This window comes from Phoxinus phoxinus (assembly GCF_949152265.1).
Source record: "Phoxinus phoxinus genome assembly, chromosome: 7".
NCBI lineage: Eukaryota > Metazoa > Chordata > Actinopteri > Cypriniformes > Leuciscidae > Phoxinus > Phoxinus phoxinus.
Window position 1 is genome coordinate 29,680,675 of NC_136882.1, and position 13,434 is coordinate 29,694,108.

At 37.6% G+C, this 13,434-nt stretch overlaps 1 protein-coding gene across 1 annotated transcript in view; it reads left to right on the top strand.

The window, feature by feature from the left end:
* The window catches only part of lrp1bb (low density lipoprotein receptor-related protein 1Bb), a gene marked incomplete at its 5' end in the record, with an annotated part of 305,396 nt that overhangs the window by 41,269 nt on the left and 250,693 nt on the right, over positions 1-13,434 (top strand). The gene's annotated exons all lie outside the window — the stretch shown is intronic.

The following is a 13,434-nucleotide window of genomic DNA, read 5'->3' on the forward strand; positions in this document are numbered from 1 at the left end:
TGAGAGGAACGTGGATGAAAGAAGAGGCAGATAGACATACATTCCATTACAGGTTTCAATTGCTTTGCTCACGATTCCACCGAGCTGAGGAGCCATTTCCATTTGTGGTCTCATTTTTTATGCATGGCATAAAAAGTATTTATACAGTATAGCCTAAGTGATGACTTTCTGAGGACTTTTTTTTTTGCTAAGCCACTGGTGTTCATTTTGCTCCAACAGCAAAATATAGGAAGGTAACATGAACTTCAAACACGTACAAATATTTTGGAGCTGCAGCTTGGATACTTGCTTCAATTACTGTGGGTTTCCTTAATATCATTTATCCACCATGTTCAGCACTTTGTTCTTTGATTCCAGCTGAGTTTAGTGGATGTGGAATTAAATACCGCAGAGAACGTCTGCGGTCTCAAGGTGGCCACTGGCAGTGAAGTGAGGCGGTTCTTACTAAGGAGGTCTATAATACATGAAGAAAGCTATCCGTTAGCATTCTCATTCATCTCAATATCAGTGTCTTGGCTTGTGAAGGCCGCCACAGTAGTTTGTAGTTTTAACAGTGTTATTTTATTATTATCTATACACTGTTATATAATATTTTTACTATTTTGAATAAGCTTCTTTTTTATATTTTCAGCTTTTTGCTTTAGTAATTGTGCATTTTCATTTGAATTAGCTAGTATTTAAGTATTTATTATTCGTCTCATCGTCTTTATGATTGACACAAATAACTTGAAAAGTAATTCCACTGACAAGGTTAACACCAACTTAGACTCTGCTTCTCCCTTTGTTCGTTAATTATGTCCATAACAGGACTGACTCAATAACGTAGCCTTTCTTACTGATGTGACCTTTTCTTACTGGAGCTACAAATTGAGCATGTTGCTGACAGAGTGTTAAGTGTCAGAGTTATTTGTCAGAGTACTTTTGAGCCCATTCCAGTCAAATAGTCTCAGCGGTGTAATAGTCATCCCCCTCCCTTCTGTAAAAATAATACCTCTATACTGCGTGAATTCTCAAAGCTGTGCTCATCAAAAATAGCCTCCTCTAAAGACCGAAACTCTGAGAGGTGCCAATCCAGAGTTGAATTTTTGTACAGATGCTCCACGCTGCTATTCCACCTCCGCACATCAGATACACTCCTCATATACTCACCATTATTCCGTTACTCCTCATATACCCCCCCCCACCCCCCCACCGTTTTGAAATGGGAATCAGCTTGTGTAGAGGGGTCAAAGAAAGCAAATGGTCGGCAGGTCAGTTCAATTACACAGTGGGTGATTGTCTTCTCACTCTTCGAGGTAAGGGAAGTCTTCATGGTAACTCCCACATCATTCTATTGCTCTCCATTATCTCGCCACATAAACCTCTGTGCATGAGGTGTCTGGTCTCTGGAAACAAACAGGACAAGTGAGCTAAATAAGAATTTTTACTGGAGCACTTTGGCATCACTGGGCACTCTCAATTCTCTCCACTAATGAGCTTGTTAAACAAATGATAGAATATGTGCTAAAAAACAAAAGGCGAGTGATTGGCGAGTAGAGCAGAAGTTCATGATTACACTTCTGTGGTCTTTCTTGGCATTAAACATTAGTATTCACTTTCCCTCTGAACTGTGTGGGAAATGCCATCCCACACGGCATACAATTTGGCTAGGAGCCGAAAGGAAACGAGGGAAAGAATCGTTAAAGTCTGAATTATTCTTTATTTTGAATTAGCCTTTTATAAAGGCATCTTTAGCCTTGATTTGAATACTCGTGTTTTGAAAAGTGGATTAATATGGTACCAATATCAAGTGCTTGATGAATGTGAATCATTGGAAGATATTCTGAAGAAATTCTTGTCATTGTAAGGTCTAAGATTGCCTTTTTAAATCTGTCTAAATTGCCTGAATTCATCACCTGGGATGGAGCACTCTTTAAATGAATTAATCTAGTTTTGAAGGACGTACCTTTTTATGCACAAGAAGGAAACAGAATTAGACCTTGCTAAATGTATGTCAGCAGATGCATTTGCATGTCTGGAACTGAATATGAAATATGGCAAGTAGGGATGCGCAAAACGACAACATTTCTAAAGGTACCTGAAGGACTAGTCGATTAATCACTCTTAATGCTGCATTCCAGAGAAATTTTGAGGTGGGAATAGCAATGCTAAACAGTGAATATATACTGTATTGCATGAATTGTCAATTTTGTTTAGTTTTTCCTGAACCATTTTCAACAATTGCAGTTAAAAAAAAAAATTTAAATGTAAATTAATCTATTTTCCAAATGTATGTTATAAATCTTTTGTGATCCATGAAATGTTTAATTTGATATTGTAATGTTTAATCAAGATGTCATAATAGTTGGATCTTCTCAGATTTTTTTTTTTTTTTTTTTTTGGTGATGTATCCTGGATTTTTCCAATCATTTAAATCCCGCCCCAGCAAACTCGCGTTCATCTTTTTGAGTGCAACACTCACATCTCAAAATCCAATCAACAACCAATGCATAGAAGTCTAATTGTTTGTTTCATGATGTTGACCGTTGTGACCTATACCTATATCAACAGGGTTAGTTCTAGCTTTTGTATTATTGAGACATCATCTCCTTTTGTGGCACAAGCAGTAGCACAGGGAAAGGTAGTAGGGAGGGGAGTTGATGGTCATCAGAGATAGGTGGAATGAGGCGTGCAACAGCCAGGCACAGGGGCGGACAAGCAGACTTTTTTGATGGAGAGCACTGCCGGTTAATGATGACTTATCAAAACGAGAGACCGCGGCTGAGTGACTGCCCAGTAGAATGAGCTTTGTCCCTAGAGATCCTATCCTGGAGAGGACAAATTCCAAGCACTTAGCTTGGAATTCATCTCACTAATCGTGGTTGAAGAGATGAGAGAAAGGGCTATCTCGAGTCCCTGAGAGTGATGGAGACGAATCGGTGCCTCTATCTCTCGCAGATTGGATCTGGAGCGCCTACTGATGCCACTGGTTAGCTCAGACATGTGGTCATGTGATTCAGATTTCCAGAGTGGGTGCCTCAATCAGTAATTAGAGCTAAGTTATTATGACAAGCTTTTAAACGAGAGAAGCGTAATGTATCGACAGACTGATGTTCCACTCACTCCTTCCATGTTACAAAGAACACATTTTTTTTTATCTTAATGAAATTCCCTGTCAGTATAACTTAGTGAAACTGCAGCTCTTGAGTTTTTAGGCAACCTGAGATGGTATGACTGAAGTGTGTGTATGGGTTAGGTTTAGGGTTATTATATACAGTGGGGAGAACAGTATTTGAAACACTACCGATTTTGCAGGTTTTCCCACTTACAAAGCATGTAGAAGTCTGTAATTTGTATCATAGGTACTCTTCAACTGTGAGTGACGGAATCTAAAACAAAAATCATACAATGTGATTTTATGGATTTTTAAGTAATTAATTCACATTTTATTGCATGACATAAGTATTTGATACATCAGAAAAGCAGAATCTAATATATGGTACAAAAACCTTTGTTTGCAATTACAGAGATCATACGTTTCCTGTAGTTCTTGACCAGGTTTGCACACACTGCAGCAGGGATTTTGGCCCACTCCTCCATACAGACATTCTCCAGATCCTTGAGGTTTCGGGGCTGCTGGGCAATACAGACTTTCAGCTCCCTCCAAAGATTTTCTATTGGGTTCAGGTCTGGAGACTGGCTAGGCCACTCCAGGACCTTGAGATGCTTCTTACGGAGCCACTCCTTAGTTGCCCTGGCTGTGTGTTTCGGGTCATTGTCATGCTGGAAGACCCAGCCACGACCCATCTTCAATCCTTTTACTGAGGGAAGGAGGTTTTTGGCCAAGATCTCGCGATACATGGCCCCATCCATCCTCCCCTCAATACGGTGCAGTCGTCCTGTCCCCTTTGCAGAAAAGCATCCCCAAAGAATGATGTTTCCACCTCCATGCTCCATGGGATGGTGTTCTTGGGGTTGTACTCATCCTTCTTCTTCCTCCAAACACGGCGAGCGGAGTTTAGATCAAAAAGCTCTATTTTTGTCTCATCAGACCACATGACCTTCTCCCATTCCTCCTCTGGATCATCCAGATGGTCAATGGCAAACTTCAGACGGGCCTGGACATGCGCTCGTTAGACCCCTAAAATATATATAATATATATATATATATATATAGTGTGTGTGTGTGTGTATAGTCTACAGCAAGTATATATTGTACACACATGCATACATGTGTGTGTGTCTAGACTTGCTGTAGACTCTCTCTTTATATATATATACTTCAGTCATGGAATCTTAGGATGTCTAAACTCAAGAGCTGCAGTTTTTCAAAAGCTCCATTTTTAGATCTTAATGAAATACCCTGTCAGTATACGTTGGTGAAAGTGCAGCTCTTGAGTTTTTAGACATCCTAAGATGGTATGACTGAAATATATATATACGCATACACGTAAAACAGACAGACCGATTTAGGTCAATGTATGTTTATGTCGATTGATGCGCAATTATGTAAAAATACAAGTACATTATATTGTAAACCTTAGTACCTTGCATGATTCATTTAAATACTCTCCTCCCATACATTTTGCGTCTGAAAGGTAAACTCCTACAAATGCAAATTAAATGCGATCAGCCACAAAAATAACCCTGTCCACGGCCTTTCAGCGCAAATTTTTCACTGCTTTTTTTGTGAATCCTTACAGTAGTTTTTTAATGCAATAAAGAAGGTTTGCGCTGGTGCGAGCTGTTAGTAAATCTGGTCCCTAAATTATTACCTGTATAACAAAATTACAGGTTTATTAGAAACGACACACAATGTTTTAATGTAATGGTTATATTACAAAAAAGAAAAAAAGTTAAAGTCTGTTAATTTCAATAATAATAAAAAAGAAAAAAGAAACCACTTGGATAAATTCTCATAGTTAAAGAAACCATATATATATATATGCATAGATAGTATATATGCATATTGGAACCTCATGACTGTTGGATTTGGATACATAATTCGTCTAAGTCTAGAACACATTCTAACCCTCGCCAGTATGCGGTCAGCGTACCTTCAGCCGTGTCTTTTAATTGAAGGAACTGAGAGCCATTTCATAAGGGATGAGGAGAATAGATGTTTCACCTGCCTTTAGCACGCCAAGAATAGAAACAGAATGAAAGAGAATCTCCTGGTGCTCGGTAATGTAATATTACCCCCGGCCACATATTTTAATAGTCAGGGGTAGGTTTTCTAGTGAGGTTGCATTCATTTGCGAAGCCATATCTTGTCTTTGTGCCGCACTACCTGTGGGATGTAAGGATTTGCAAGACCCTGCTATTAATTGTGGGATTTTTAATTGGCTCAATCTCCAGATAAGTGTCAGGTTTTAAATGTAATATTTCTTTAAACGTAATATCATTCCAGTCAACCTTATTGTGCGATAGATCTCTTCTCATATTTTAAGCAATAATGAAGGAAATGAAGGATGATGTATGAACAGGAAATGTGAGAATCTGAAAAAAGCCGCCTGCTAGATGAAAATACCCACACCTGAGTTCAGATCACAATGCATTTGATTCCACTGCCAAATTACTTTTTAAATTATGCATTACTTTTTAATTTGTTGGGCTTGCAGTGGACATAGACTCGCTGTGCAGATGTTATATTGAAGATAAATTAAAAAAGAGGAACAGCATTACCAGACACTCATGGTGGAGGTTAAAGCCCCACCAGAAGGGGGCGTCGCTCAACCTCACCCATTTTTCTGCACCCGCAGGTATGCTTTTTTTTTATTTTTTATTTGCAGTAAATGACCGAGTATAATATTTCAGTTATCACTACATACAAATTAGATGAAAAGGCTCTGTATATTACCTTAAAGGGTTTCTTTCAGGGGTTCCAACCATGGGATCATTTTATGGATTTTTTTTTTATTACTTAATTTGGTTTTGATTAATTTTTATAATAATAACATTTTATGAATTAAACAGTGCGTAAACATACTTTATCAATAGGAAACATTGAAATAACCCATTAAATATAAAATGCAAATTCTCCTTATATAAAACCGTATTAGCATTAAGGGTTTTTTAAAATTGAGTTGAGAAGAGTGTATTATTATCATATATCATTATATCAATCAACATAAAAGAGTCATTATGGCACATTACATTCTATTTTTTATTAGATCCCTTTTCCTTTATTGAGAATGTTAGATCTAACACTTTGTCGTTACAGGCTTTAAAATTGTGCTCTGGAATATGCATAAATATGTAAAGATCACCGTTTGTATGTTAAAATATTCCACCAAGAGCTCACCATTTTCCCATGCTGATAGGAAATGGAAATTTTAAGCTCAGTTACTTACCATGCTCTCAGGGTAAAAGTGTACCCTAGGTTTTATCGCATTCCTCCAAACTGTACCCCGTGTCCTTAGCCCCCATTGACCTTGGTGACAGAAGTGATTACGACCACCTTCTAAACCCACAGGATTAAAACCAGTAGCCTGGTTGTGTAGTAAATCACTTCACCCAGGGTCCATAAAGCTCTCGTGTGCTTTTTCAGTGCACAGAGTGCCTTGCTAATGCCAACTGCATCGCATAGCACTTACTATCCATACGAAAAATGACCCAGCCTCCCGCTAATGCATCATTAACATTCCTGGATGCATAAATTGTGAAAGGTTCACGATTTATGCGCTTGCAGTGTGTGAAGAGCGACAGGATATTTGATGTTGCACAGATAAAGCGATTGCGAATGTTTCACAAAGAGAATGATTGTTGTATGTCCTCAAACTGTTAAAATGCCATTAATGAGAATGCTTCAGTTGTTTATGTTTACTGTGATTTTCATTTCATTTGATTTTATCAGTTATATTTGAAACATCTATTTGACCCACAAAAATTGCCTTCTGCCAAACGTTTCTCAATTATGTATATGCAATATAAATCCGCATTTGCTATAATTTATAACCAGAGAGGCTTCATTGTTTTTCCTTTTGAATGACATTGTACATGAATAATTGCTGAAAACATGACATGGTTACAATTTATTTTACAGTATGTGTACTTGCAGTAGGTTACTTACTCAAGAAAATACTGGTAATATAAGCTAACTACATGGGTTAAGGTTAGGTTTAGGGGTAGGTTCAGGGTTAATAACACAGTTATTGTAATTGCTATAAGTATATAGTATGTACATGCAGAACAGGACTGTAAAATAAAGTGCTACCCATTAAATTATTTGCCCTCAAATGTCAGTGATGTATAGTGCCATCCATATTGCTTTTTTTTGTCGTAAAATTAACCATTTTACAGAATTGCGACCAAGTGATTGGTTTGTACAGTACATCCTCATGACCTCCTTCAAGACTCGACCTTTGGTTATCATAATGAATCCTTCAGTTTTACCTCCATACTAGACTAGAACGCCAAAGAGTAGATGCCACCAAGCTGGCGTGGTAGCCGTCCCACCTGTAGCCATTGCCAGCCTCTGGCGAGGCACAATGAGCTGCCATCTGACGGGCCTGGCACTGCCCCTCTCCCCTCTCAAACCCAGTTAAACCCTCTAGTGTCTGTGCCATCGCAACACTGTCCTCATAGTGTACAGCCATCTGGGCCTGTACAGCCGCTTTAGGGGAGAAACATCAATTTCCATGTTTGCCTCTGAACCTGGGCGTGTTCCACCTTTGAATGAATGCAATCAGACAGTCCTTTGTGTACTTCAGATCTTACTTTGAATTGATGCTCACAATTGATGTTATTAAATGGATGTTATTAGAAAATCCTATCTATCTATCTATCTATCTATCTATCTATCTATCTATCTATCTATCTATCTATCTATCTATCTATCTATCTATCTATCTATCGTTCTATCTATCGTTCTATCTATCGTTCTATCATGCTGTCGTTCCTTCTGTTATTTTGATAACTGAATGTCGTTCTTTGTCTATCTGTCAGTCAAACGTTCGTTCTATTGTTTTATTAATCATTCTATCTAGATCATTCTGTCATTCTATCATTCTATTTATCGTTCTGGCATTCTATCATTACATCTATCCTTCTTCCATTCTAATGTTCTAGCTATCGTTCTTTGTCATTCTGTCGATCGTTCTTTGTCTATCTATCTGTTGATCGATCGATCTATGCACAGTATCTTTTCATAGTTCTACCTATCATTTTATCTAATGTTCAATAAATTATTCTATCTATCATTCTATGACATTCTATGTTTTTGAGCATTACACACTATTAAGTTCTTGTTGGCATTTTCCCATTTTTAAATGCAATGAGTACGGCACTTTTCGCGATCCAAACAATTCCAAAAGAATACTAATTATGGTTCAGCCCTATAATTTTTCCCCTTATAATACCATGTTTCATTCAGAAATATGTCATCATATGGTGGAGAAGTGGATTGCAAACAGTGTTACGTGCTGTCTTTAAGCTGTACCGTGCCATTGTTCACCACAAAAAGCCCTTTTTTAGGCTGTAGAAAAGAGGAAAATATGACACATTAATGGCATCATTAAAGTTAATAGAGGAAAAAGTCTAATCTATGATTGGTAAACACATCACTGCCAGGCTCTGTGTACTATAATTGAAATGAGAGAGAATCATTCATAACAGCAGCATTTTACTTCTATTTCTCAGCATCCTGATAAGATCAGAGGAAGTGGTGGAAAAACCTGTTTGTTTCAGCCTCCTTTATCAATTTAATGTTCTGCAGTACTGACATATAGCAAATAATGTGTTTATTGTAATCTTTCAATGCTTTTAATTATAAATGTTTTGCTTCATACAGATTTCATGAATTTTTTATGATTATATATATATATGATCATTGTTTAAGTTATTGCTCGAGTTGATCTCATAATTGGCCATACAATGCATTCAAATTTACATTAATTACATTTCAAGTCACACAGCAAGGACTTTTCTGAATGCCATATTAATGTTGCTTTTGATTGGCCGGTAATAAGAGGTTGACGATAATCTGATTATATACATTTATCTGATTTCAGTAGAATTAATGTTGTTGAATGTGACATTCTGAAGATTTTTACATATTGTGGTCGATTAGTTGGTTGAGATATACGAGATAAACTTCTATTACGAATATATTGCATTGAGGATATTGAGGGTTTTTTTTCATCTTGAAGCTGTGAGTAATATTGCAAAAAACATTCAGAATTGATCTTTTGCATTATTCAGAAGGTATTTTAAGGGGTGTCGCATTTATGAAAAGTGAAGTGTTCAGTTACTGACAAGTCAGACTTCATCCATTAGCTTTTTAACATTCAGCTGAGCCATTTGTTCCCAGTTGAAAGTCATGCAAGCCAATCTTAAAATCATTCTGTTTTATGATTATCCCACCACTGATAGCTCATATCAGATTAAACGTAGGTGTCTGCATCTTACACTGATGGCGCCAAACAAGACATCCACAGAGAGACTTACATTAAGAGGTCTATTAAGAGTGTCAGGAAGCTTTGAATATGTGTGGATGATTGTTACATGAAATTTTATACTGCCATTAAGGTCTTTCAAGTGCATTAATACTTCATGATGGCAAAATGACAAAAATATTTCAGCTAGATTCTAGTTTTGCATTTATTGTGTGTACATAAATGCATATATATATATATATATATATATATATATATATATATATATATTACACACACACATTTATTTTTTACCTTCTAACGTTGACAATCGTTATTTTTTCGAATGATAAGAACTTATTTTCAATGACCATTTGTTGACAAATATATATTTTAAAAGTTTCAAACTGTATTTTGAAACAATTTCATCTGTAATTGGCATTTTTAGCACACAATTATATCTAATCAATACACAAGTGTGGAAAGAGTCTCACCAATTATATGGTCATTCTGCCACCCTTCCAGAGTTATGACTGGCATGGCTCACTCGCTCTCTCACTCTCGCTCTCTTTATCTGTCTTTCACCATTTCTTTGAGCAGCGTTCTCTCATGACAGCCATGTAGCTGAAGCTCTATTTGTGGACGCTGCATGTGTGTTTGTGTAATATATAGGGCTTATGCGCCGGGCTGCAAGGGCTGGGAGTGTGTGGAGGAGATAGGAGAAAAAGAAAGGAGACCCACTGTTCGTGTCCTCCGCACCTCTACCAGGAACTAACGGCTGCCTCGAGCTTAGCATTGGCATTTTCTTTATTGGCTCATGACGGATTTGGTAGGGATGTTGGGAATAGGCCTGGCAGACCTCAGTACACACGTGGGGGTCAGCTGCATGATTTAGCAGTGATAAGAGCATTGGGAACGGCAGGATTAGTGAACAAGGAGGACGCCAATGAGACCAAAAACACTTGTCTGCTGAGATTTCTGCCTCAACTTCACACGTATAAATCTCTGGACTGCACTGATATATTGCCTCCAGGCCTGCATTGTTTACAACATGCTGGCTGTCCAAATGAGTTGTTTATGCCAAAGAAAGGAGGCAACAGCTATAAATCTGATGTGCAAGATGGGATGTTTGGGTTGGGTGGCACAAGGTTGCTACACGGCGCACACCTGTTGTGCTAAACCACGCAGATAGCCCGAGGTAGAAAAACGGTGGCGTCCGGCGGACATTCTATCATCTGCAGATGCTTGCGGAGGAAATGAGCTGTTATACATCAATAAGACAACATGAGCACAAACAGGATCACATTAGCAAGTTGTTTTCATTATCATTAGCAGGCGTTGTCTTAGCGCAAACACATCTATTTGCACTGGTTGGCCGTTGTAAAGTTACTCTCGGTAGCGTTTGTCACCTTCGTACAAATCGAGCCTCTGATAGTTTAATTACGCTGTCGCCTCCACCTGCGTAAATACAGCCTAAACCATCAAAGTACAGGCGCTAACGATTGCTCACGGGTAGATAATTTCAGTAGGACGGGTAATAGGAAATGAAGCCTGACACATTTATTTACAATGGGGATGCACAGTCTGTGGTTCCCATTAGCAATGTAAATATTTTTAGAGGACGTATTTAAATCAAACGTAATTTCCTCAAGGAAATCTGAGCAGCATGTGCTAATTGGTTTGACTTTGAATGAGACAAAATGTTAAAGTTCCTGAGTGTGCAGTGAAGTATGTGTGTGCGCGTGCAGCTGAAGTTACATGCAAATGCAGCTTTCGAGTGCTCGTGTAATCTCTCAGTTCTACAACTTTTCAGATCTAGCCTCCCGTAGTCGCTCTTTTAAAGCTTCTCCCAAAGAACTCATTTTATTGCCAGGCCAGGAAATGTCTTTATACTCTATCCAGAGGGAGACGTCTAATTTCAAAGACCATTTTTGAGAAGATTTGTAATAATGGCCTCTTGAGTATCTGACAAACATCCGTGAAATGGATTTGAACAGAATAACTCTGAGAGATCCTAAAAGTCATATAATTACAGTTCTTACTAAATGTCCATCCATCCATCCATCCATTAATACTTTCAACTATGTTTATCTTGCCCCAAGTTATAGTTTCAAATTAATTTCCCCTTTACTGGTCATTCAGCTGTTACATTTAAAATTAAGGGGCACACCTTAAATCAGCTTGCATAATTTTGCCCCACAATAACTGTATTACTACTGACAAATGCTTTGATAATAAATAGACTTAACATACAGCAATTATAATGTGCAGTTTTATTTTAAGCTCCAAACTAACATTTGAGGGCAGCAGCATCGGAGCCATGTATTTGGTAGCACTGCGGGGCTGACAATAAAGCACAGAGCTTTAATTATTATCATTCATAATGTCTTAATATTAATTCAAAAGCAAAGCGAGTGAAAAAATATAGATATTAGGGAGTCTGGAGCCCTGATAGTAAAAGCTGTGATATCACATCAGTTTTGCATTAAATGTTTTTACCTTTATTGCATTACATGTATGCATAGTGACTTTTTCTGTGCGTGTTGGTGTTGTTTTCCAGCTGAATATCCACTTGAGGTTCAATAAAGTATTTCAGTCTTTCTATCCAAACTTGGCAGACGGAGTTTCATTCATCCAGATGGAGAGAGAGAGAGAGAGAGAGAGAGAGAGAGAGAGAGAGAGAGAGAGAGAGGTGGGCCCAGCAGATGGTGGACTTAAGTGGTGGGGAACGGATGGGTGTTATAATAGTACAGGTGAAGGAGAGAGCATACTCAGAATTCACTTCACTCTAAGAAAAGTCTTGTAAGAAAATGTGTGCCATCTTACAATTTGTTAAAATTTGTATACGCATTGGTACTATAAAAAAGAAAGAAAAAAAAAAGTGTACATTTTCAAAACTCTTAGTACAAAAATACAAACTGATCACACACATAACACAGCTAGTCATTCTTTCAAAACCTGATTTCATTACAATGCTTTCATTACATTTATACACATTTCAGTCCACTTTATCATTGTTTCAAACACAAGATTATTGTAATTTGGTTTAATCTCCGAAACACAACAGTATGGTCTTCTTTCAATTTAGTACTTTTAACAATTAGTTTATGCAAACAGTGCAATAAACAGGTTTCAAATCAGCCTTGTTGCTGAAATAATTGCAGTAATACAGGCTACAGTTTAGAAACATTACAGAAACATACAGTACACTTACATTACCTAACTTATGTATTTTAATCCATAATGTTTGTAATAGTATCTATCTTCTGTGTGATTATCAAAGGGTGTGATGAAGTTATGAAACTGCCATGAGGTTTTGTGCTAGAACAGAGTTAGCTGGCAATACAGTAAATGTTCTCACTGTGCCATATCTGAATCTGTACTGTAGTTGACCTTTACAGATGAAGGGTGAGTTACAGTAATGTGACTGTCTCTATCATGGTAAACTGTTTACAGTATCACATGGCATACATACTGTTGTGTAAAATGCTGTGTTTGATGCCATCTGTCTTCCTTCTACTGATGCATCTCTGATCAATCTGATGTTAGAATCATTGACATGATGATGTTCACAAATTGCAAATTTCACACACACACACACACACACACACACACACACACACACACACACACACACACACACACACACACACACACACACACACACACACACACACACACACACACACACACACACACACGCACGTTTATCTGGACTTATTTATCTTTAGTTTCACTTTTAATGGACTTTCAGTTTTAATTCATCACGTGTTCCATTTTCTCGCCACTCATCAGTTGCCATGGATATTGCCATGAACTGCTGTTCGTCATCTTCTCATTATCACTGTGTATTTAAGTTCCTCACCTTCACTCTGTTGTTGTTTATGTGGGCAAGTTACACACACTGTAACTTTCTCTTCGTCGTTGTGGATTACCTGAGTTTGTTTTCATTAAAGAACCATTTTTTTTAGAGAAACCTTTTTTTAACTCTCCTTCGTCTTCACCTTCATCTTCATCCTTGTGACAAGTTAAAACATTTTTTTTTTTAAATTTTAACCCAACGTTTAGGTTTGTCCATTTG